At 43.9% G+C, this 27,480-nt stretch overlaps 1 protein-coding gene across 5 annotated transcripts in view; it reads right to left on the reverse strand.

Moving 5' to 3' along the window:
• Positions 1-18,527, reverse strand: part of PALS2 (protein associated with LIN7 2, MAGUK p55 family member) — a 43,348-nt gene extending 24,821 nt beyond the window's left edge. Inside the window, exons 1-2 of one of the 5 annotated variants that reach the window (XM_084858532.1) lie at positions 18,156-18,527; positions 15,677-15,750 (exon numbers count right to left, since the gene is read on the reverse strand). The gene's annotated coding sequence lies outside the window, so the exon portion shown is untranslated. Of the gene's footprint in view, positions 1-15,676; positions 15,751-18,127 lie in introns of all 5 variants that reach the window. The other 4 variants (XM_084858533.1, XM_084858536.1, XM_084858535.1 and 1 more) reach the window with 4 other exon arrangements.
• Between the last annotated feature and the right edge of the window lie 8,953 nt (positions 18,528-27,480).

Here is a 27,480-nt window from a genome sequence, read left to right on the forward strand (position 1 = left end):
CTAATAGAGGGGTAATAAGCATTCTGCAGCCCACACCTATTAATAGACAAATTGCATTATTACAAAGTGATCTCATTTTGTATCGCTATTAAAACCAACTAGATTGAGTCAAATAGTTTAATAGTTAGGAATAATCTACACAGGCAGTATGAAGTATTCCCAAAGCTACAAATGACTTGGAAACCTATGCAATTATTTACAAAGACCACTCAACAGCTTTCGAACATGCACACACACACACAGAGCTTTGTGGATTTCACATTAAAAAATTCAAATTCAAGTTCACCTGGTTTTTCTAGTTTTTAAAAAGCCAGAAGACACCTGTCCCCCCCATGAATTCTTGATAAAGTGCAGCAAATGGCCTCAGGCAAGTAATCTCTCAGCTAGCCCACTCAACATGTTTAAAGGATGCCTTACGTCATGTGTAGGCGAACTGGTGCCCTCCAGATATTTTGGACTACAACTCCCATAGTCTGACTACTGGTCATGCTAGCTATGTTTATGAGAACTGGTAGTACAAAACACCTGGACACCACCATGTTGCCTACCCCTGCCTTCTGTAGTCATCATTACATACCATCCTGAGCTGTTTAGAGGAATGGTAGGATACAAAATATTTCAATCAAATTTCTACAACTTAAGGTACAAGGTATCATGTTGAAGGCAACTGTTACTCATTTCAGAGTGTTAGGTTAAGTCTTGCAGACTCTCTCTTACACAAGATTCAATTATTCTACAATTTTATGGGAAGAATACATACTTGAGGTACATTAAAGCAGAACCGACCTATTCAGTAAGTACTAGACAATTGAAGGCTCACTATTCTACTGTGACTAGAATAGTGTAAAGAACAGTGGGTACATTAAAAGTCTTAAATATTGTGTCATGGGTATTAATACATGTCTGGCCACTAATGATTCAGGAACTGCCATACTTTTTAAACATTTGCTTCCCTAAATTAGACATCCATTGATTATTCCAGGTTTGCATAATCCACAGAGGCTATATGGTTTTAAACGAACTCGTAGTGCAATCCCACACATTTTTACTATAAAATGCCACTGATTTCAAAGAGACTTGCTTTGAGTAGGGGTGCTTAGGAGTGAAACTTTTGAACAGCTTTGTTTTTCTACCTGCCTGCCCCAGCTATACAACTACATTCTATAAAGATCAGGACTCAGTGGTATTTAGAATATGCTTAAGATCAGTATTATGCCATTACCATTCATCATGCATTCAGCCTTCCCAAGCAGAAGACTCGGTTATCACAGCCACAATTCCACAATAACTGTGCAGTCTATGGCTTTTGTACGCTACTGAAGAAAACTGAACAGATATGAGGGTGGGCCAGAATCCTATAATTTAACGTAAGACGTTACCATTTGAAAAGCAACACAGGGAACATTTTTGTTATTGATCGTATACCGCTTGTAGAATGATGTAAACTATGTACACACAATCAAGCAGGTACAATTACCAAGGCCTCCTTAAACAGTGCTGCTCATCCTCTGAGCCTTTGCTATATTTCAGATGGAACAGCTGTTTCACAACCAGGACATGGCAATTTTGCCCTTATAATTCCCCCAAATGTTTCTGCTTCTATGAGCAAGCCTTAAAACTTAACCCTAGATCTGATCTTTCTCCATGTTCTGATCTATTTTGGGACATGCTGCATAGGGCTTGAACAGCAATCTACATGAAAGAGTGGCCTACAGAGAGAATTAGATCTTGAGAAGGGAAGGATTGAAATAACACAGGAGCAAACTACATTACATACTCCCATGATTCAAAGACATGAAACATGAAAACATGTGAATATGCAGGTGAATTCCACACAGGCAGGAGAATAGACAGATAAATTAAATAGGCATATGTATGCACAGCACCAAAGCTGATTCAACATGTGAGAGGTGGGGCAAATCTGACCCAAGACTTGCTCCTGCACCCCATGGTGTACAGTTTATATGCTAGGACAGATGGGAAGCCAGCCCTTAGTCTGGATGGAAGACATACAATTGAATAATGACCCAGAATCACATTTGAGTTTCTAAGTTGGGGTAGGAAAGGGTTGCGTTCATTTCTGTGTAGCTCTCTAGGAGCTGGATACCAAAAGTGTGTGCAGCCAAAGCCATATTCTCTCTCCCCACACTTCTCTCCTGCCAGACTTATATAGTTCTCAGCCCTACTCCATGCATCAAACCTTTCTCCCATCCTTTTCCTCTAGGAGCATGGAGAAATGGTCCATCCCTTTCTCTGGGCACAAAGAGGAAAAAAGTAATCTTGCAATGGAAAAAGAGACCTAGTCACAGTGGGAAAGGGACATTTGGGGGGGGCATGGACTGGCAGGCAAGATGTTAGGCTGGCGGGCTTGAGCTTCCCCACCACTGGTGACTATGTTCATAGTTTGATTCAAGTTCGGAAGAACAGAGTAAGCTGCCTTATACCAAATCAGACTATTGGCCCATCTAGCTCAGTATTGTCTACCTTGACTGGCAGAGGCTCTCCAAAGTGTCAGACAGTCTTTCCCAGCCTTACCTTGAAGACACCAGGGATTGAATTTGGGACATTTTCCTAGCAAAGCATGTGCTCTTCCACTGAGCTATGTTTCTTCCCCTAAGGTTTAGCTATCTATGTTAGAGTTCGTGTTATAGCATGATTAGAGCCTCTAGTATTTTTGAGGAATATAGCCATAGATGGAGATTTTTGGGATAAATATATGAATTTCAGGAAAGAAGCAAAGCTGATGCTATCTGAAGCCTAGGGGTTACAATATTCCAAGTAATTGTCTCAAGGGTTTCTCATTACTTCTGTGAACATTAATGAATCTTCTGGCACCTTAAAGGGTAAGAGATTTGTGGTAGCCTTAAGGTTTCATGAACTACAGCCCATTTTGTCAGATGCATGAAGTGTTCTCAGTAGGCAGATATATACGCACACATGAATACAGAAAAAGAGGGCCAACACAGTAGGGCCAAAAGGCCATGACATGCAAAAATATTGGAAACCTTTAATAAAGGCTGCAGTTATCAACTTCTATGGAATGGAAAGCCAGATCCCTCCTGAACAAGCAGCTCACTAGGAGTACAGCCCTCACCCATGACATCATTGTGAAGGCACTCAAGTGTGTGTTCAACTAAGCCAGTGATAGGCAACATGTTGCCCATGGTCAGTGCACCCACAGATATCTTTCTTGGCCCCACCAAGGTGCCCTATCCCTCCCGCTTTAAAAAAAAATAACTACTTTTCTTACCAGCAGCTGTGACAGCTTCGAAGCAAAATAAAGGCCTCCAGCCACTGCCATCTTCATTTCCCATTAATGCCTCTGGGCCTCATATGTGGCTCAAGATGCATTTTGAAGACATGAAGATGGTGGACAGGTGCAGACCAGTGCTTTTCTCTGCAGCACCTTCAGGCACCAAGAAAAAGGGGGAAAAGAAAAAGAGACTCCTGTCACTTCTGCCTGATAAGCTGGGGAAAGTGGTCACTAAGGAGAGTGGTGGAGGCTAGGGAGAGTAGTGGCAATGCAGCTGCAGGTCAGGGAAGTCAGAGGGAGAACAGGAGGAAACCAGCAGGAAAAAACCTGTGGGGCTTGGGAGGCTTGTGTGCTTGTATTCCTGAATGGATGGGAGCTGCCTGTGTTGGAGAAAGAAGGGAGGAAGAGCAAAGGAGTCTGTGGAGGTTGGAGAGATCTTGAAAAAGGGTGGGGTTTTGTGTGCTTGTAGTCAGCAGAAGAGAAGAATGTGCATGTATGCATGCACATGCATGACAGATATATGGAGAGACAGAGAGGGAGAGAGAGAGACTGAACATATGGTGGGGTGTATGCATAGGAGAGTGCACATGCATGTCTATGGGTGGTGATCTGAGAGGAAAAGAGTCAGGGAGGATGAGTTGGCTGGTGGGGGGAAAGAGAAAAGAGTTTGCCTTCTGTGAAATAGGTTTCTGTTGGTGCTGAAAATGGTGAGTTCAAAGGAGTAATGTGTTGTGGCCCAGGTCCCATCCCTGCCTTGCACTCAGTCCTTGGGGCAGGTTACTTGTCCTTTGTGATTAGTCACACTTCCTATGGCAGCCATTTTGTGGTGGGGTCCAGGACAATGTCTCAATTTGCCAGATCTGCCCACATGCCCCAAAAGGTTGCCTATCCCTGAACTAAGAGCATGTTATTTGGCACATTCACAAGTTCGGCATTTGTTAAAAATTCATGACAATTTTAAGATTTATGAATTGTCCTCAAGAACAAAAGTGTGATACATAGAAAATTAAGCCTTGCTTTCAGTTTTTAAAATTACAATATTCCCAACTAATTTCATCATCTGGTTTCCTGTCACCTACTGCCATTTTTCATCCCTCCAACTTCTCGATCTATTGATTTAATGCATGATCCAATAATATATTAACATGTTAAAAACTGCCTGAAACTACAAAAGTTTCTCTATGTCTTAGAAAGTGGAAGGGGTATGATTACGAAGTAAGAGCAAGAGGAGCAACTAAGCACTGTAGGCGATTTCTATCACTTAAAATGTTTTTAAAGAACAGTCTGGATAAGATGGAAGTACCAGAAAAGGAGGATTGCATTGCTACCAGAATTCCACCTTTAGTCAGTTAAAGTCAAGTCTACTGAAGGTTACTAAAAAGATATCAAAGTTGTGCCACTATCCCAACAGAAATCTAACACAGCACAAAGTTAAGCCAGTTTTGAATAATTCAACACGAATAACTTGAAAATATTAGTTTGCACTTTGGTATGTCAGTTGCATAAGTGTGACATCTTAGCAATCAATATGGTAGGCACAGCTAAAGTGACAGGAAAGGAAGTATAACTATATCCAGACATTGTGAATGATTTTGCTTCCATTAGTAAGGAAGCTAAATTAAAGGGTTTGAGAATCCCTAATAGAGCCTTTCCCAATCTGGTGCCCTCCAGATATTTTTGACTACAACTCCCAGCATTCCTAATCATTGGCCTTGCTGGTTGGGGTTGACAGGAGTTGACATCCAAACCATCTGGAGAGCACCAGCTTGAGGAAGGAGCACAAAGGAGCTTATGACAGATGGAAGACAGGGGATAATACAATCGCAGTGGAGGCTGTATTCTATTTCTAATTATAATTAAATAATTATAATTTTTATGACCAAACCAAGTTATACTTTACATTTTAGATTCTGAAAGTAACAGAGTGACTTCAGATCTGTAAAGATAAAAACAAGTATTGAAATTTCCCCAAAATTTCCATTTCCCCCTGAGAAAGCAGAAAAACATTCCCCAACCCACTCCTTGACTTCAAAATTTCCAGAAATTTTACATCTCTACCAGTTACACAACCTGTGTTTGATTATTAATTATTATTCTTAATAATCTGTCATTAATCTTTGTAAGCTATTCTGGGAACCTCTTTTGGCTAAAGAGCAGGGTAAAACTGCTCTAAATAAAGAAATACCTTTGCAAGATTTGGGCCAGAAAAGGAACAGAACTGTAAATTCCTCTGTTTCTGGCAGGGAACATTTTTTGGCGTACAAAGGAATAAGTTCATAGATTCTGAATTTCTGAATTCTGAATTTCATAGATTCAGAACCAGAATCTATGAAAGACAGGACAAGAAAGGAAAGCTTATAATGATGTTCACTCTAGGAAACACCATAAAGTGGAGTTCTAGAGTTACAAGTTCAGCAGGCACAAATTGGCAAATTCCTTCAATAACTGAGAACATCAGTTAGGGAAGTTACCCAAGACAAGCTCTTTACCTTGCCAGTTATGAGAGAGAGTTATATAAAAACCCATACTGCAATACAATATGTGATTAGGACCACATGTGATTCAGATGCACTTTTTCAGGTCAATGTACTCTCCCACACATACAGTCCAATTTTTTTTCCTAGAAAGTTCAAGTCCTATATTCAGAATTGCATAACGTTTGCATATGCTTTGTGCAGTTTTCACTTCCCACATTTTGGTTTTCAAAGAATTTATCATTTCCTGGCAATACTTTGGTGGCCAGCGAGGCAAAGAAGGGAACAGTTAGGTACAATGGGAGAGGGATCTGGAACTGTGCAGGAATCACAAGACTATTAGTACAAGGACAGCATGGGACCCAAATGAAGTTGAAACAGTGAGAGAGCATCTGGATGCACCCAGGTAAAAGTCAGCTGCAGCTTCCTCCTAATTCATGCAAGCTTTTCCTCTGGTGGAAATATGTACTGTTCCCATAATTTCTATCCCATTTTTCTAAAACCATATTTGAAAAGGCTTACAATAAAAAATACACAACCACAAAAATTAAAACTAAAGATAACAGCAATCAAAACCACAACAAGAACAGTATTTTTTTAAAGCTTGCTGAAGTAAAATGGCTTTGTGGTCTACCTAAAAGCAAGCACTGGTGGGGCCAAGCAGACTTTTCTAGGAGGCTATTCAGACTGTGAACCGAAAAGGCCTGAAAAACCTACTGCTTCAGAGGGAGAACCCGAGTACCTTCCCACCACACAAATGACAGTGGAGGGGCACAAAGCAAAGTTTTGGAGGTAGAGTGAATTTCTTGGGCAAGCTTGTATAGGGGAAAAGTAAATCTTAATAGCTTGGAACCAAACAGTTTATGACTTTAAAAGTCAAGACTTGCACCTTAAATTGAGCCCAGAAGCAATTTATTATGCCACTTATTTATAGTCACTTTTCAGGAATATAATCCTTCGAATGCAGCTTGCAAGTAACATACATGAAAAGACATTAATAAAATATAATAAAAAATAATACTTATGTCATCAGGGTCCTTCCCATAAAGCAGTTGGAAGTAGATGGCCGGGGGTGGGGGGAGACACAGGCACCTGTTGTTATCCATGTCTGCCTTTCTCTCTCTCCCCTCCACCCATAATCCTTCCCACAAGGCAGCTGGTATCAGCTGATCTTGTGAGGGGTGGGGGAGTACTCCAGCTAGAGCAGGCATGATTCTTTCCCTGCTTCATTTGTTCTCTTGATAATCAGTAAAGCTGGTTCATAATCAATATAATGCGATCTGAACTACTAGCTCCATTCAAAAATCTGGTGGCACGCTGAACCAATTGAAACTTCCAGTTTCCAGACTTGTCTTCAAGAGCACATTGTAGAGCACACTGAAGTAAAATAACCTTCAGGTATCTAGGATATGAATGGCAGAGATCAGGTTCTCCAAGAAAGGATGTAGTTGGTAAAACATATTCCTGGCAGCTGCTGCTGCTAGGGGGAATATCCAGAACAGGCTGCACACCAACAATACGTCATGTTGTCTGGACTGAACTTCAGTTTGTTCACCCTCATCCACTACAAAACTGCTGCCAAATGACAGTTCACAAATGACACTGGCTGTCCTCCACATATTGACATAGCCCAAATCTCCAGATGACCTTCTCCAGCAAGTCCGTTGGAGCCCCGTAGCACTGACACGCAGAGCAGCCATGTCCCAGCACTAACTTCTGGGACATACCCAACAAGAAAGATCAGAACCACCTGAAAAACAGCACCTACTAATCCTATCCCATCTAGGCAGCTTCAAAAGATACCATTGTATCTGAAGCTGCTAAGAGGCCCAGGAAAATCAACAGTCACACTCTGGTGTCCATCTCCTGGCTTGGGTCATCTACCAAGGCAACTTTAGTTTCAAGAAAATTTGTAGTTCTCCACCACTTAAAATACACCCTTCTAGCCAAACCCAAGACATGGAATAATAAAGTTTCCTATGGGGACAGAGTAGGTATGCCATCTACTATTCAAGGGTTACTAAATTACCCTTGTTCCATTCAACAGATCCTAGGTGATTCCCAAGCCCCTATTTAGGGGTTATTTAAAGTAGATACCTCAACACTTGAGTGAGGGTGGGGCTGCACTGAGTAGCTCTGCCTCCTGAGGTTGTACATGTCATATAGCCCCTACCCTTGGCATACAGTTGCACATGTGGAGGCAAGAACTATCAGGGTTCTTGCTTATGTGGAACCTTATGCCCATACAGCTGTACATGTGAAGCCCCCCCCCCCCGCAAATGTTCACATTAAACATGTGGATGCTTGGGGAAGGGGCTAAATGGTGCACACAATGTTGGGAGTGGAGCTATGTGACATGTCCCCATCCCCATGTTAAGGTAATTGCTTTTAAAAGATGCCTTAATAGGGCTCCTTACCCTAATTGCCTCACTACTGAATAGCATGCAATGTCCAAAACTGATGTGGCATATTAGTTCTTGCTGAAAATATCAAAAATGTTCAAAATCCATTTGAACTTATCCAAAAGAATATAAACCCTTTGTTAGAAGTGACCAGGATTAAGAAGGAACTGGATTTTTTTTTAAGTTGCTACTCATCCAGGATAAATCAAGACATATAAACGGATTGCAATATTCAAGGAGGTATGTCTCATCTCAGCATTCCTGCCAAAAATGTTCAAACACGGCTGTTTTTTAATTAGTAACTTCTAGTCATGCTTAACATAGCTGTACAGTCAGAAAGGCTGCACAAAAGAGGTAATTACAGTTGTATTAGGGACTGAAGTATCTATACAGAGAACACCTCACAGGAGTTTCAATGGCCACACTTCCCAGTATATCAAAAGCCTCACCAAACCTCTAACATTCCTGCTTATGTTGTATGTGGCCAGGAAGCAACTAGAAGAATAGGGAGACTTTCAGGAAGTATGTCACTCCCAACTTTCAGCTCAGCAGCCCAGGCTTTTAACCACCGGTACAGAAAGAAGTGCTATGTCACCACCCAGTGGCTAAACTTAGCTAAGAGTTGAGACATCTTATCTCTCCATTTTTCAGATAGATAAACAGGTTTATTTATTTTTTATGTTCTGAAGTCAGCAGCAAGTAAACAAATTTTAGCTTATTATGGAAGAAATTAAATTGGAGAGAATGAAGCTTCTGCTATGTTTGCTTTCAAAAAGCTGCCAACTAAGGAAGTGAACATACTGAAGGAAGTAGAAGTACTTCTGAAAACGAAGATATCTTGACAATTTGTTTATAAATCCCGATTCCTTTAAATTACTACAATGAGAAAAGTGGTTTGTGTCATCTGATGTCAAGGTAACCTGAACAGCTGGGAATAAAGACATGAATATATACACACACACACTGACTGTTTCTTGCATTTAGCCATATGAGTTAGCCTTGGGTCCTACTAGAAAGGCTAAACTGTGATATTCCTTCTGAAGACAATAGCTCAAAGCTATGCATATTCAATAGGACTTATTCTATACATTCAATAGGGCTTATTCTCACGTTTGCATAGGATTGCATTATTAAGCTACCCTGTGCTGGAAAACAGACCTCTACATTTAGCTTGTTAAAAAGTGGGCTGAAATGCCAAATTGGCATTCTGAAATTTGAGAATTTGAAAAATGCTGAAATGTGCCAGACCATTTACACATCTCATGTACCAGACATCTCAGTGGGAGGCAGCCAGTGTTCTATTGTGGGCTCAGTGTCCAATTTAAGTGAGGGAATCCCAGGTTTGAATCCCTGTTCAGCTGTGAAGTTCTCAGAGCAGCTTTGGGCACATCAGGCTCTAACAGTGCCATGAGCTCCTTAAAGAGGAAAGAATGAAACAAGAAGCCACACTGTTGCAATGATACTGTGTTATATGGCAAGGGTTGACAAAGCTACTATGGAAGACTGATTAGCCACATCCTGTTTTGTGTTAATTTACAGTCTTATATATTTTCATATTGCTTTTGAATGACACCACCCTTCTGAATTTAAGGCTGGGATTTTTAGAGCTCTTACCTGGAAATAAGTCCTACTATAACAGTGAGACTTACTTTCCATAAGTGCATTTAGGATTGGGGTACAAGGTCATACAGAGCCATTCCAAATGTTTGTGTATTTGGTTGCTTTCTTGCATTCTGTTCCAGGCTTTCTACCTTCACAGAAATTAGTCCATTTGCTTAAGTCATCTGCTCTTCAAACATCTGCTAACTGGCATCTTGTTCACTCTTGCTTGAGGCACCTTGTGATCTAGTCCAGAGGTGACCAACCTTTTTAGCAAGAGTTCCAGAAGTGCAAAAGATGAGTGCAGTAGACATGCAGAACTCCTGTACCCCGAGATGGTTTTGGCTCTCATTTCCTGAGCTAGAGAGTACACAGCAGCACAGTACAGGTCTAGCTGTGATCTCTTCACGCCTGTCCAGGCATGTAAAAAATATTTGCTGCCTGTGCCATTTGTGCTGCAGGATGGCCACCCATGGTCAAGACTAGGTGGATTAACTGGGAAAATGGGGGTGGATGAGGTGTCCATGTGTGGAGGATCCTGCATTATGACAGGTTTTAGAGTAGATGCCCTTCTGATCATATTGCATGGGCCTCAGACAGGAGGAAAGTATGTTGATGGCAGGAAAGAAGTGAGCTGTTAAGGCCAGGAAAGGAAGAGAAAGACAATTTCACATTTCATATAGAATAAGATTTAGCTACAACTTTATAACCAACAATATACTCTCAAGAAATTGAGTAAAATTGGTAACAGTGGTCTTCAAACAGAAACAAATCGTAAAGCAACAAAAACAGAGAAAGTAATAGATTTCAGACTGACTAAGTGAAGTAGCAACTCAGGCCATGACAAACCCAATGATGAAGCCAACCCAAGGCAGAGGGAACTCAAGAAATGCTGAGGATTTGCGAAACAGCTAACAGCCCAAACCTAATCATACTTACTCAGAAATATGTCAGTGGTACTTACTTCCAAGGAAATAAGCAGGTTTAGGATTGCATTTAAGTCTCCTAGCAACAACAGCAATACTATTTAGTTCAGCATATATGTGGGCAGGGTATCAGTCATTTAATTTCAAAGAGAATAGCATAAGAAAGAGAGAAGTGATTAAAAGGAATTTAAATACATATAGTTGAGAATCAGATTGCTGTAGGTAGCATGTAGTAAATATACTACAAGTGGTTGAAATAGAAGATTTGACACAAAGCAAGAGACAAATACATGTGCCCAATCCAACTATGCAGACTTCTAGACATGAGTCAGACACTCCAGGCAAACCTGCACCCCATCCCCATGCAAATAATCTGCATTTTTAAAACACACACAACTTGAATTGGATCAGGACAAATGCCAAGATATGCCACTATAGTAAAAACAGAGCCAAGGAAGATATACAAAGCAAAAATACTTTTTAGAAGCAAAGCCCTTGTTCAAATTAATGAAACAGAATTTAAGTACACAATAAAAATAGCAAGAAAGCACTTTAAAAGCCAATAGTAGCAGAATTACCTGAGACACAGAAAGGATTAGATAAGGTCAAAAAAGCAGCCCTCAAGAAGTTGAATTTAAAAATCCTATCGATCTTCACTATAGTCAATACTGGACAAAAATATCCATCTCTCAGCTCGTTCCAGTCAATACAACAGAAGTACTCAAACAGAGGGAATAAAAAAGGGTTTCAGAACAAAACCACCTAAGCAGTAAGAAATCATAGGGATCAGATTGTCATTTAAGTTTGAAATTGTAATGCCTTTAACCCATAAAAAAGTTAGCCTTCATCAGGCAATGGAAGGTAGCTATCTAGAAAAAAAAGTGACTTTTCAGAAGGATCCAGGCAGGTAACAGCATGCAGGAGGACATCATCCAAACCTCTGACAACCATATTGATGAAAGTCACCAAGGCTAAAATTGTTAAACACATAAATGACCATGTTATGAATAGAAAAATCAAACCATAGCTTCTGCAAGCTGAAGTTACATCTCACAAATTTATCTGAATTCCTTGAGGTTTTCAACAACCACAGAACAAGGAACTCAATGGATCCAGTGTACTTGGATTTTCAGAATATGTTCATCAAATTCCTTCAACAAATGCATCCAAGGAAATTTGGCTGAAGCCTCACCAATACATTTTTATTACAATCCCTAATATTTCTCTAACATACTGGGGTGGATTTCTTCCCATGAAACATGTTCTTGAAGCTTTGTGCAGTTTACTTTGCTTACAATACATATAACCTTCCTCATACTTTTCCTGGGCTGTTCTTTGCATATGGAGAACTTTTAAAAAATAATCAGTCAAATGTCTCCTCCCATTAGACACTGCTGAGTGTGCAAAAAAAATGAGGAAAAGGGGAAAAGTGACCAATATTTCCCTTTCCCACTGCAGATACTTATGCCCTCACCCCAAAACCTGCTCCTGAAAGTTGGAGCCTCCACAGCAGGACTGAACATAGGGAAGGGGAAAAAACTGGTAACCCCCTCCTCCCTTGTAGAGAAGTATTTTCCTCTCATGCATAGATGTATTTTGCTCCTCGCAACTGGGGGGAAAAAATCAAACAATTGCAAAGCAAACAAGTGTCCCAAGTGTGGAAAAATAAATATATTTAGGGCACAATCCTATGCTGACTGGGGAATGTTGGGAGTTGTAGGGACTTTTTTCTGTCTAAACATATGTAGGATCATGCCATAAAGTTCTTTCAACCAAAGAAAGCAAAGGTCATCACCCCTGCGGTCTCAGTATCATTGTGCTCTTTGATCAATTTCTGTTCCTGGTAATCAAGGCCTTCTGTAAAACAACTCAGGAAGTTTGATTCTCCTGGAAATGTGTTTCAACAAAACCTTTCTTTGTACCATAAGATTTATCTGTGATACCAACCACTGAATAAAATAGGTCTTCTGCACAAGCTTTAATTACCAGCCCTTATATCAAAGGCTCTTTGAGAAACTGTTCCTTCCTACCATTTGATGCATTCATTCTTGGAAACTGTGTCTCACAGAACTAGCATTTATCTGAAATTTATCTGACCCAGTCATATATAATTATTATAAATCCTGTCTGTCAGCCTTCCTCAACCTCATGCCCTTCAGATGTTTTGGAATCTCCCATCAACCCCAGCCAGTGTGGCCAATGGTCAGGGATGCTATGAGTTGTAGTCTGCTACATCTGGAGGGCAGCAGGTGGGGAAGCCTGATTTTATGTAAAGACAACACCTGTCTTTACATAAAATCAGACTTCCCTGCCTGCTGCCCTCCAGATGTAGCAGACTACAACTCATAGTCCTAAGTAGGTTGGTTACCTGCTTTGTCTTAAATCATCTGGAACTAGACTGAGTGGATGAACATATGGATTGCCATACGTTAACCAGATCTGGACTCACTGAACATTTGTAGGCATCTTCAGTCACCAGTATTTAATTAACCCCGATGCTACAACCCAGCCTTCCGAAACCTGGCAGTCCCCAAATGTGCTGGACTACAACTCCCATCAGCCTCAGCTATGATGGCTGGGGCTGATGGAAGCTCTTGTTCAGCACATCTGCAGATCGCAAGTTGAGGAAAGGCTGCTGAAACTTTTTTTTTAAAGGCTATAGAATTCCCAAGGCTAAGTAACAGCATCCATAAAGGGATTCTGAACTGCAGTAGTTGTTGGTTTTACAGCCTCTCCTATTATAAGCTTAGCAATCATTACAAAGTTATGTTATAAAGTGAATGGTGGCAGGTGGTATAGCATGGGAGGAGAGTAACACACTCTCTATCATAAAGGAAACTATAACACAGGCATACCTACCTCACTAATACTCCAGATCTGCAACACTTTATTAACAATGTAAAACTAGCTTATTGAAACAAAACAAAAAGGCCCATCTGACCAGATGCCCCTGGGAAGTTCACTAACAAGACATGATGTAAACAGCCATCCTCTTATTATTGTACAGTTCAACTTGGTATTCATAATCTTTTTTCCTTATCTAGAACTGATGATTAACGTACCCCCCAAAATCAAGCTAAGACGTAATCTAAGATTACGTTCCTAAGCATACATATTTGAAGTACTATTGAAACTAAAGAGAATTTTCAAGTAAATATGTTTAGAATTGATACAAAACTTTTAGTGAGATTTTATGAAAGGTTTATAAAAACCCAGATTTATTAGGTTGGATCCAGATTTAGGCAGCACAAACAGATCTTCCCACTCCCTCCTCCTCCTCATGGCAGTCCCTCCAGCCCCCTAAAAATGTTACACACAGGGTTGAGGAGCCCCACTCATGGATAATGCCTCTACCTCATTTTCAAGGTTATTCCCTCCCCACACACACAGCCTACCCCATTCAGCAGGGTCCCATGACCCTATGTTTATTATATTCAGTAAACTGGAAGGGCTCCGTGGTGAGAAGGGTGTGGGGAAGTCTGCTTCCCCTAGCCGAATTGCACATGCATAAATCTGGAGCCATCCCACTGTATCTGTTAATTAACAGCAACATCCTAAAGTGATGTTTCCAAGACCTATGGTGATTTCTCCACTATGACATTTACAGATTTAAAGCCTCTATGTTACCATGTCTGCACAAAACATGTATGCCTGTCATACCCAGAATAACATATTTAAAAGGATGTTATGTGGTTTAAAACTGAATCAGAGGACCATACATGTCACACTGTAGACCTGTGCATTTGATAGAGAGATAAAGACTGGCAAAAAATATTGTATGGAATTGTGTATTACTTGCAGTGCCAATGTGTAGTTCCACATCCTGCCTACAGAGGCACTAGCCTTTACTAACATCCCTTTTCATAAGTAGCATATTGCACTATGGCTGTAGTAATTGAATTCCCTGTCTAAGTTTAAGATGCAAACACTAATATAAAGAAAGAATTCTGGGGATAAAAATATGTTCTACCTAGTATTTCAGTTTCCACTGCAACACCTAATCATTACAAAACTCATTTCACCAGTATTTCACCAATATCCTATTTCTCAGTTCACAGCAATGTTTAGAACCGTTCTTACCTTTGGGATTCTGGATTCTGCTATCTCTTTTTCTCAAAACCCTAAAGTACAGATTACAAAGCCCCCTTCACGTACTACTCATGTGACAGGGCAACATGGGTAGGAAGTGGCCAAGCCTCTGGCCCCAACAACATTTGAATCCCGCAGCGCGGTCCAGTATGAGTGTGGCCATCTAAGATAGGAAAGCCTATGCAAGTTCCACAATCTGGAAAAACCTATACACTTAGAGATATACACAAGTAGGCTTCCTCACTTCAGATATCCATGATAACTTACTTGTGGACAGTGGGGATGGAGAGGTGTCAGGATGAGCTAAATAATAAATGCCATCAGGAGTGGGACCAGAGGGTCAGACCCAGATCCGAATTCTCCCTGCCTGCTCCTTCATGAGAGGAAAAGGGATACCATATTCACCTGTTTTCACATAGCATCATAAGTACATGGAACACACTTCCCAAGAGATAGACACTAAGCAAGATCAGAGAATTCTGAGAACTAATATCGCTGTATCCATTGGCCCACTGAATAAGTCAAATTCCATATTTGCTATCTGAAACTATTTTCCTTCCATATATAATCTTCACTTGTCCTTTTTGTAGAATCAACAGCTGCATACTAATGATGTACCAGGAACTACAAGTATTCTGATAGGTACATTTGGCTAACATTTAAATTACTTGAGAATACAATGAACTCTAGATACCACTGAGAAGAAAATTCTCATCCCTGTCCATGCACAGATTGCTTATGAATGAAACTGACCAATTCTCTAGATGGCAGTACTCATCATGTCATTGAGAACAATTACTCCTTACTCTCATAAGGTTTTGTTACAGAGAATTATTTCCAACAAGCTCTTAACTAAGGTTAAAAATTAGAGTTAAAATTCTTCTATAAATACATATCTAACACTACGATACATTTGCAAAACTTCCAACACACCTGCTTAGACACGTCTTCATCTGGATTTTAGGCTAACACATGAGACATCATTTTTTCTTCCACACAGCCGTTCCCTTTAATGAAAGGGAACAGGAAATTAATGAATACATGAGATAAATTTATTGCCATTTGTAAAGACAGCTGCTTCATTTAGAAGAAACTCTACTGTACAAACTGCAGGCACATCATAAGGATTTTTTGGTCATATAGAATTTGTCCAAGTACAGCAACAGAACATATAGAACAAAATCACTGCTTCAGAGTTCTATCAGTCTTTATGTTAAGTAGTTACTGACAGCATAGTCAGAGCAACAACCCCAGTGCAAATCTACAGATATGACAATGATCAAGGTGCAGATGAGTTGATATTCAGTGAGATATCGTAATATTAATACAAAGCACAGGGAACATTTAAAAAAATAAACTAAAGTATATATTCCAAAATGATCTCCATTATTATTCAAGGCACAAAGGCCTGCTGCTGTAAACATCTTGCATAAATTGATAATTTTACGTAACCCATGAGCCGTAAACAAATTAAAGATTGAATATTCTAGAGTTCCACCAGTTTATATGCAGAGTTCAAGGTTACTAGAATGTATGAATTTACAGTCAATATCCCCCAATTATGTCAGTACTTGCTTCTGTATGAAACTTATTCTCTATGGGACTTTCATGCAGAAATTGATAAACATTGACTAGTCCTTTAAAAACACTTATACACACATACAAGATAGAACCCATCATCCATAATAGGACTATGACGGTCATCCACCCAACCAGTCTGAATGGACACTGGCAGCTCAAATACAATATACCAGAATTTGCTCAAAGATTGCTCTAGTCCAAAGGTCTATTTATAGCTACCCTGCCTCTTTTCAGTTCCCCATGGCCCCTCCTCTTCCAAATAAAATGAAGTTTAATGGGTGGATGTAATCCTGGGCTCTTTGCAGCAGAATTGGTGAGAAGCTCTGCAGCAGCAGTCATCCAGATCTCGCCACCTAGCTCAGAAAGGTGAGAAGAGAAAAAAGGACAGATTCTGCTAAAGTAGGAACTACATAACCAGATTACCACCTCTGACTCTGCTATGAACCAAACATGGTCTTATATTGCTGTGCCTTCAGAGCAGTACTTTAAATGATGTCTGCCCCTCCTGCTGTCAGCAATAGTCACAACCAATTGGCTGAAAGCCAGAAAGAAGTCCACTCCATTCAGAGCTGACCCTAGCTAATAATAAATGACATCCATGCAGTTTTTCATTCACATTTTCTATTTAAGTAAACTATCTGGACTGTTCTGGGGTGAGGGGGAGGCATCAAGGCATTTTTGGCAGTTTGAATCCAAAAAAAAAAGGTACGCTCTACAGTTTTGTAAGGAGGGACGTGAATTCGCGGGGGGGGGGAAGCATGATGCGAGAAGAACTGATCCTTTTCCCTTTCCTTGGTAGCAACACCCTGAACACAGAATTACTACTGTGGGGCAAGGCGCGGCGGCACGTTTTCCCCTGCATCTGGCAAAATGCAACATTCACCTACCGTCTCCCCCAGCCAATGTCCCTTCCTGCAGCCAATCCATGCGCTTGTCCTGCCTCCCGCCCTACTAGCTCCAAATCTAGCGAGGTGACAGCACCACCACCGTGGCAATTACAACCCACCCACCTCTTCGATCAGCCCCGCCACCCTCTTCCCCCTCCCCTTGCCCAATGCGGATTGCGGCCACTGGCAAAAGAAAAAGAACAAACAAACCAAGCAAACAGGAGACGTGCTTTTCATCCGAGAATAGGAAGAAGCGAACGATCGAGGCGGAGGGGAGGGGAGGGAGGGAGAGACCGCGCAATAACCCCCGAGGGAAAGGGGGGAGGAGAGAGATTTGTCCCGCACCGCCCCTAGGATTTGCAGGAGGAGGCGGGGTGAACAGGGCAGAATAATCCCGCAGAGGGCGGGGAGATAATCCAGGGCGGGAGGGAAAGATTATCTCCTTTTCCCTCCCTAAGTATTTTCTCTTCCACGGGAGATAATCCCGGGGCAGCAAAAGAGGCTGGCTAAGGAGTTTGGAGCAGAAGGGGCCCCGACGGAGTGACCGGGGGGGGGGGAGAAAAAGGCAGCGCAGGCTGAATTCCCCATTACTGAGTGGGCACAAGCCGCCGCCCCCTCCCGGAAGATACCTGCGTGAGCCCGAGAGCCCCAGCACCAGGGGCCGCCGCTTGGGTCGCTCGCGCAGCACAGGGGAAGCCGCGAGTCACGGGGCAGCCGCCGCACCGGGAAGCCGAGAAGCAGCCCCCGTCCCACACGAGCCTCCCTTCTTTCCCTCCCCGCCTCCCCCTATATAAAAGAGCGGGGCCGGCGAAGCGCCAAACTCCGTTCCCGCTCAGCACAGGGCGGGCGCGCAACAGGACCTTCTGCCCGCCCCCGCGAAGCGACGCAGGCACACGCCGGCCCCGAAAGCGCTCACGCCGGAGTGAGGAGGCTGTGGCTGTTACCGGCGAGGCGGGGGCCGTTCGGCTGGCCGGCCGGCCTCGTCTCCCCTCCGCTCGCTCAGTCACACGCCCGCCGGCCCGCCGCTTTCTCCTCAGTGGGCGCCGCTGCGCCTCAGCCCCATCTAGAGACCTGGAAGGCTCGGGGGAGCTTCACGAAGCCGCCGCCGCCGCCAGCAGCGCGCGCGCTGAGCGCTCTCGCCTTCTGCCTCTCTCGAGAGGCGCACACCCGTTTGCGCGCGCGATTGTCAGCACCGTGCTGCTCTTAGAACAGGGCGCGCGCGAGCGCCGCCGCTTTCCCCCGGCCAGTCTCGTTGGTTGGCGGGCGGGCGCGCGCGCGCGCGCTGGGGTGGAGAGAGGGAAACTCCTCCTCTTTTCTCCGAAGGCCCGCCCCCTTTCCCCTCTTTCTCTCCCTCCCTCCTCTCTAGAAGGAGCTCGGTGCTCGGTCCCGCCTCGCTCGCTTGGGGACCGGGGGTTCACCATTCATTCTGACACAAAGGAAAAGAAAAGAAGGGGATGACACGTGCGCGTTCCGTGCGTGCCCCAGAGGTTCTGTTCACCTGCGTTTATGTGTCTGGTCTGTAACGACAAGGACACACACACCGAAACCCCAAACCCATACCAGCAGCCAAGCTCATCCACGTTGCGCTGGTTGGAGGAGGAGGAAGGGGTGTGTGTGAACGACTGGCATTCCAGCTCCCATCAGCCCCTCAGCTAGTGTGATCAATGGTCAGGAATGATGGGAATTGTGGTCCAACATCGGCAGGGCCACAGGTTCCTCCACCCCTGTCTTAGAGAGAGGGGCGGTGGATAGGGTAAGACATCAAGGCTGCATTTCTCTACGCAGATAGCTGGGAGTAAGTCCCATTGAATTCAGCAGCTTTTACTTCTGAGTACGCATGAATAAGATTGTACTGAGAATAAGATTGACAGCCAGTGTAGTGTAGTGGTGAGAGTGACGGACTGGGAGCCGGGAGATCCAGGTTCTAGTCCCCACTCGGCCATGGAAGCTCACTGGGTGACTTTGGGCCAGTCACAGACTCTCAGCCCAACCTACCTCACAGGGTTGTTGTTGTGAGGATACAACGGTGAGGAGTAGGAGAATGTAAGCCGCCTTGAGTTCCTTGCGAGAGGGAGAAAGGCGGGGTATAAATGCAATAAATAAATAAATAAAAAATACTGTCAGCCTGACTTAGGAAGCAATCCTGATTGAACACGGTGGAACTCTTACTACTGCCTAAGCATTCAGGGAATTATGTTGTAAACGTATCTTCGTCGTACTTATTTCAGGGTGTGGGGCAGGAAAGAAGGTAGTTCGAAATTAGCCTGGATGTCGACTGACTTTTATTCGTTTCCTCCTGGCTGAAGTGAGAGCTCCCCACTGTTGTTCTTAAGGTAATTTTTTTATATCCCAGGCCCACTTGTAGTTAGCAATAAGCTCTATTGATTTCATTGGAGTTTACCTGCAATGGATTGTCACCATTGCTGATATTTCTAGAGTTCTGTGTTCTGTTCATAACAAGTGAACAGTTTACCCATTTTTTTTTAAAAAAAGAGTTTTATTAGTATTAATATTATATTATTAGCAGTAATAATAATAATATAGCACCATCCATGTTGTTGTTCAGTCGTGTCCGACTCTTCGTGACTCCATGGACCATAGCACGCCAGGCCTTCCTGTCCTCCGCTCTCTCCCAGAGTGTGCTCAAGTCCATATTCATTGAATCGGTGATGCTATCTAGCCATCTCATCCTCTGCCATCCCCTTCTCCTTTTGCCTTCAATCTTTCCCAGCATCAGAGTCTTTTCCAGTGACTTTTCTCTTCACATTAGGTGGCCAAAATATTTGAGCTTCAGCTTCAGTATCTGTCCTTCCAATGAGCAGTGACAGGTCCCTACACCAAGGGGCTTTAGCATCTAAAATAGCCACAGGAAAACCACAGAGAAAGGAAGAAATGAAGGCATAGGTAAGCAGGGGAAGAATATGTGATCACTGCAGTTACACAAACTGGCTTAAGGAGCAATCTTATGTATATTTGGATAGAAGAAATTCCTACAATTCCCAGCATTCTCCAAGCAGCATGGCTGGCTAGGGCATGCTGGGAGTTGTAGGACTTCTGTCTAAACATGCTTAGGATTGCGCCCTTAGTTACACTAAGGTATAGGGACAAAGAGGATGATCCAAAGGCTTCCTGGGAAAGTTGAGTTTTTAGGTGGGACTTAAAGGAAATATGATCTTATAACAAGCAATATTCAAATAGGAAAAAACACCTGCACACCTTCTCACGTAAATTATGAATTACACATTTGAACCTTTGTTTTCAAGGGCCTCATTTGTGGATCCAGGAGAATTTCCATGGGCTAGACTAGGGACAGCAGTGGGGAACCTGTGCCCTTCCAGATGTTGGACTCCAACTTCCATCAGGCTCAGCCAGCATGGCCAATAGTCAGGAATGATGGAGGGCTGTAGATTCCTCCTCACGTCTGGGCTACAGAAATTTTGGTAGAAGCACAGAATGAAACAGTTCTTATAACAAGGAGTAAACAATAAGGAGGAAGCAGCCTCCTTTTGTCAATTTCAATATACAGTAGCTGCATTTCCTGTTCCTACATCTACAGACTGGCTCCAACATGTCTGACTACCTCCAGTGACAATGCATTATACTCCCCTTTCCTCTTGCTCACAGAAACACACACACCATGCCTACGTGCTGCTAACCTCAGATTGACACTTCTACTGAAAGGATGAACAGGGCCCCATCTACATGGCACTGCTTTGGCCCCCCACCCCGTCCAACTGTGCAGTAATGCACCTTCGAATCACCATGCCCTGCGATACACTCACGATGTACTGCACGCTTCCCTAAGAGGCTCGCTGTGCCCTTTTTTTTTGGCCATTGTACTGAAACGCACAGCTGTGCAGTCCCATGAGTGTGGGGGCACGAAACTTCAGTGGCTGTTTTATATTTGAGGGGCTCTGCTGTGTCTTTCTGACCCTGTTTTAGGTAAAAATTGGGTGTTTTGTGAGCCTTCATTTCCACAGCATCAGTTTGTCAGTTCCCCAGCCCAAGACTCTCGCGATGGTTTGCACTCACAAGTATGAGCACTACATGCCTAGCCATCACTCTGAAATGGTGGCCGGAGCGATGTTGTTCCTCCCTGAAGACCCCCCCCCCCAGCTCTTGGGTACTAAGTCCAAAAGCAACCGTTGCGAAGATACGAAGCTGCAAAAATGTGCAAAAGTGTGATTAAATAAATGAAAATAGAGTAAAAAATGCGGGAGTAAAGGGGCGTCACAGAGTGATGCAGGCACTACTCATGCCTACAACACACCCACTGTAAGATGCGAAGTCAGTTCGGGGAAGGAACAGGTGGCCCACAACTGCAGAGAACCCACAGCAAACCCAAAAAATCTCAGGAAAAAGAGCCCTTGGAACTCCGCTTTTTCCAGGCGAAAACTACGGATGGCTGCAAAGTCGCAACTGCATCATCTATCATGAGGGACCTCGACTCGCACCCGCCCCGGAGAAAGAGCCCGGTGTAGATGGGGCCCAGGTGTGTGCTTCACTCTGTGGTGAAAGATTGATGCTTTGACTTAGATTCCTGCACTGAGCAGGGGGTTGGACTCAATGGTCTTGTAGGCCCTTTCCAACCCTACTATTCTACGATTCTATGATTGCACCAGTCCTTTTTGTACCTAAGGTGTGTATGTTTTAATACATCATGTATCCTCACCATAAGTCTGCAGAGAAATAGTGAAGCATGTGGAGGGAAATTTGATGAAGATGATCAGCTTTTGTGCCATGAGCCTTAGAGCCCTGGTTTAAAGAAAGGAGACAGCAGCCTAACTCTATGCATGGTTCTTTGGGAAGTCCCACTGATTTCAGCGGTGCTTATTCCCACGTAAGTCTGCATAGGGTTATAGCACAAGGTTCATGTGGGAAGCAAAATGATAGGTATACTGGTATACTGTGCAAAATGATAGGTGTACTGGTATACTGTGCAAAATGACAGGTGTACTAGCTTATGAATGACCTGTATGTATGCATAGTTAAACTATGACATTTGCTATCACGAGCTGTAGTGATGGCCACCAATTTGGATGGCCTTAAGAGGGGGTTAGAAAAATTCATGGACCATAAGTCTATCAATGGCTACTAGTCATGATGGCTAGATACTACCTCCAGTATCAGAGCCAGTATGCCTCTATACACCAGTTGCTGGGAAACACAAGCTATTTGATGCTATTGTGCTAGTGTCTTACTTCCAATAGGCAGCTGGTTGGCCACTGTGGGAACATAATGCTGGACTAGAAGGACTCTTGGTCTGATTCAGCAGGGCTCTCATGTATTTATCAATAGAAATATTGACACATGACTACTGTAGTCACTAGAATCTCTTTGATGACCTCATTTATGTCCGGCTACATAAGCAATCCACATGGCTGCTTGGCATTGCAATGTTTCAAGAGCATCAATGAAGCCACATGCAGTGCAAGAGGTGAGCCCTATCATCCCTTCTGAATTGCAAGGGATCCTGGTGTCCACCTCTCAGATGACACAGCACAGTCTCTTGGGTTAGAAAAATACCTTGGACCAGCACCAGTCCTACTCATCTTGTTCAGCTGGTGCATCTTTGCATGTGTGTGTGTGTGTGTGTGTGTGTTGAAAAGGTTGCCTGGATGCCTATGTTGAGACTTGTAGATGGCAATGAATCACGCATAGCAGCTGCAACTCATATGTCCTGTGACTAGGTGCTCATTAGAGATCAGTGAGTGAATATCTGAGAAAACATGCTTCCATCTAGGTGCTTTCCTGGTGGCTCAGCCTAGCTTCCCAATCTCCCATTGGCAGTGTCCCAGATGTCTACATTTGGGAGGGGACTCACCTATTGAGTGAGGCAATGTAATCATCAATACAGGGAGCCGGGTGTGTTGTAATGGTTAGAGTGTTGGACTGGGACTTGGAAGCCCTAGGTTCTAGTCCCCACTTGTCCATGAAGTTCACCGGGTGACGTTGGGTGAGTCACTGACACGCAGCCTAATCTACCTCACAGGGTTGTTGTGAGGATAAAATGGAGAGGAGGAAGAGGATCATGGATGCCACGCTGGGCTCCAGAAGGCAAGGTGGGATATAAATGTAATCAATATAGTACAATACAACACTTATCCACCCGCTGCAGGGAGTTGCACTGGAATTTGGCCTCTGTTTTCTGCTAGCTCTGCCCATGTGCCCTCAAGGAAAACCAAGTCGTGAATGCTTGTCCTGCAATGGCAACAGGTGAAGTGGAAGGCCAGGTGTTTCCAACAGGGGTGGGCATGGGCCCCCTTGTCTTGATTGGTGCATGGTGGGAGCTTAGCTCCATTTGGGGGTTCATTGGCAACAGAGGCCTCCTTACTGCAAACTGCCTACTTAGCCCATGCCCTCAGTATGGAGGACACTGCTCCAGCCTTTCAGGCAATGGAAGGTTATTTAGATTGTTGGGTGGAGGAGATACTTTACGACCTTGGATTTTTTAATTGTCTTGCCCACCTATCTCTTTCCTTGGGTGGTGTGTGTGTGTGTGTGCTTAGAAGAAGGATGCAAGATATGCAAATGTTATACTTTGGAACATGATCTCCCCCAGCTGTGGAGTCCCCTCCTTGCTTCCCTGAATGGAGCAGCCCCAGTTGCAAGGCTGGAGCTCTGGTTCAAATGGAGTCCTGAGGCAGAGGACCTGTAAAGGGCTCTGAAAAGACATGTGTCCTCTCTGGCGCCTGTTGTTTGTACACTGTAGCCCATCACCAGTTCCCATTTGTGTGCCTTAGTTCTCTAGACAGGAGGGCAGAGTGAAGTGCTGTTAGGAGCGCCCTAGTGGCCTCTTTCAGTAGACTCCAATAGCCAACTCAAGACACAGATGAACGGATTCTTTTTAAGGCTTTAATCCTTTTACAACTTAATGACTCTTTCAGATGCTATCACCAGCGACTAAGCAATGAACAGTGGAGTAGCCTATGCCCCGGGTAGGCAGTTGGTCCCCGTTTGAAGGAGAATCACTTGAAGACCCTGAACTTATGGGCTAGGGAGAGATCCTCCCTCTTTCCCTTGGGTCCACGGGATGTGGCCGTTGCTTGCGCGTCAAATGGGCACTATGCCTCCTTTCCACGCCCTCCATCGCTCGTCACTCCCTGCATCTGCGTCGAGTGTCTAGCAAGCACCCCTCCCACACTCTCTCACTGCCCGGGTCACTATCTAAGGAATGCCGGCAGGAGGAATCTCTGCCAGTTGCTGTGCCTGTGAAGGATGAGCTGGCTTCTCTCCCAGGGATTGCTGATCCTCCTCAGAATTGCTCTAGGGTTCTATCGGCTCAGTTTCCACCCTGACAAGTGGCCCCAATCTGGCCTGGTGTCTGTACCCGGCATGGTGGGCCAAATGACGGGGCCCACAGCTTCCCTCTTTTTTCCTTTAATGTTTACTTTTCGTTTTAATGGCCCTGTACTGTAAGGCGCAGTGTTGGGCCAGGTGGCTGCAGCCACTGCTGTCGTCCTTGTGTGCAATGCCCCATGTCCTGCTGCCCCCCCATGTACACATCGGGGGGGGGCACAAGCATTTGGGGATAAGGAAGTTGACAGTGGCAGCTGGAGCTTTTTAACCTTCTGCTAGTACAGGGCTGAGGGAGCATCAGCCAGCCGGAGCTGCATTGCTTTCAGTGCCGCTGATCATCCCCTCTGCTGCCCATCACAACCTCTTGTCCCCACCCACCCCTTTTTAAGCTTGGGGGGGCACAAAGGTGGGAGTCCACTGGGGGGGGCATGCCTAGGGCCCCATTAAACCTAGCACCAACCCTGGTCTGAAGGTGATGGTCATTATGCATGTGAGCTGTGTTCCTTCTCAGGGCTCCTAGTAGAGTCAGTTATTCATTCCTGAGTTAGAATCCCGCCCTCAACCATGGCTGCTAAGGAAAAGGAAGAGAAGATGAGTCTCAGTCTCTTGACTCCAATCGACTCCAGTAGGAGTGTTTTTCTGCAGGCATAACTTCATGTAATGTCATTAGGGGATAGGACTGACCCCTGAGTGAAGATATGATTCTGGCTAACTCCCACTCCTCTTCTGTCATGTCTCCAGCTCTGTCTGCCTTTGCTTCCTCCAGAAGTTGCAGTGGTAGAGTCCTACCACCACAAGGGTTATGCCACCAGTAACATTCTCCCGGTGCCAGGGTGATACTACTATACCAATGTACATTTTTCTTTTTCCTGGCGAAAAAAATGTCCCTGATTGGCACACAGGGATTAGGGGAGCAATCTGATCTCACCCACCAGCCACAAGTAAGCTAGGATGATGCTGACATCTTTTGAAGAATCAAACAAGTCTTACCTATTTTTGTATTCCAGGAGAGCAATATTACTATCCAGTAGTACCCATTTCCTGCCAACCTAGCAGCTCGAAAGCAAGAAATTGCAAGTAGATAAATAGGTACCGCCTCGGCGGGAAAGGTGACAGCGTTCCGTGCACCTCGGTGTTCAGTCATGCCGGCCACATGACCACGGAAGCGTCTTCGGACAGCGCTGGCTCTTCGGCTTAGAAACGGGGATGAGCACCGCACCCTAGAGTCGGACACGACTGGTTGGGGACACCTTTACCTTTTTTTTTTTTTTAGTACCCATTACATAATACTTTTGCAAAATGTTTTGAGATATGAACATGCCCATTACATATAAGATGCCTTTGCAAATAGCCAGGGCTCTGGAGCCTTTTTTAATTATTCAGTTACTCTAGTCATGATTATATTTGTCTTAATAAGGCTACTCTGGAGTAATTAGCTAATGGACTGTAGTCATATGTACATATTTGCATTTTCTCTCTCTTGTATTCCTCTGAGAAATTTGGCAGCATACAAGAATGCACGTGTGCCCTACCACGTAGTTTATGCTGACACTAAAAGCAGTATCGATACACTGTACTGGAGAAGATGTGGAATCAATGGCCAACAGTAGGTACCAAGGAAATTATCCAAGCAGGAAGGAGGACCTAATCATCTAAATAATAAATCACTATGGCATAAAATATCTATATTTTAGCAAAGAATTTGATCCACTAAAAGAAAATCTAAACTGTTAAGCCATAAAAATAAAATCCAATAGTTTAATATTTCTCTTCCCATGCCAAAACTGAACTTTTGTTGGCTTCTGTATGAGAGCATTTAAGAACACATATACACTTGGAAATGAGCTATATTAAGAAAACAAGTGCATGATAAACATATGGGGTTCAGCCTATGGAAATGTAAGAAATTTTACCAACTCCCATTCATTTTAACAGCAGAGATCAAACTTACTCATGTGTTCTCCCATTGAAAACTGTGGGGCTTAAATGACTGTAGCTTTAGCCAAGGCCGGTGTCAGGGGTCGGCATGGTTGGGCAGCTGGTGAAGTTCCAGGGGTGAAGAAGAGCCCGCACCAACCTCAATGGATTCTACAGAGAACAAAAAAGCTTCTCTGGTGCAGCAGGTGGTAGTGCTTTTTGGAAGGAGCTGAGCTGCTCGGCTCCCATCTACGGTAGCCACTGGCCAGATTAGATTGCTCCAAATGTAACCCCTGATGCAACATTTGGGATGGGTCAGGCATTGCATTGACCAGTGGCCACTGTGGGTCAGAGCTGAACACTGGTTCGGCTCCCGTTCAGAAATGCCACTGCCGCCACCTGCCCAGGAAAATGCATCCAGGTGACGGTGAGGTTGGTTTCTCAGTGAGTGACCAGCAATGACAGAGGGGCAGCTGGGTGCCACGACGGAAGTTTGCCTGCTGTGAGCAACTCAGGCATTTGGTGGAGCAGAAGGGGGCATCAGTAGTGCCATGCCCAAGGGCCCACTAAAGTCTATCTTTGGCCCTAATTTTAACAGGACTTTGTTCATGGCAACTTTCACATTGCAGTCAAAGAGGAAGCTACTTAATTACTGACTGGAATACTGAAAGAGGGGGGGGAGGAATAATAAGGTGCAGAATCTGAGTGTGTATGTATAGCCCATCTTTCTTCCATGGAATTCAAAGTGGCATACATAGGGTCCCTCCCTTCCTAACACTGACTCTAGGGTGGCCGGGTGGCCTACTTTACAAAGGACAGTCCTCTATTTTGGAGAACTGGCAGAGGGCATTCCTCTATTTAAAAGTGTCCTCTGTTTGAAGAGGAGTCCAGTCCAAGTCTGGTTTAAAGTCAAAGAACCATAAGGAAGGGGAACAGGGGAGAGCCCTTGAAGTTGCCCATCAACACTTAGCACCTGGACAGCAGACTGAGAAGGCACACAGGTCACCTAGTCCATCTTCTCTGTTATGGTGCAATCTATTGTATTTCTATTTA

Source organism: Heloderma suspectum, chromosome 5 (assembly GCF_057233095.1).
Source record: "Heloderma suspectum isolate Gila_16-S chromosome 5, 16-S_ref, whole genome shotgun sequence".
Taxonomy (NCBI): Eukaryota; Metazoa; Chordata; class Lepidosauria; order Squamata; family Helodermatidae; genus Heloderma; species Heloderma suspectum.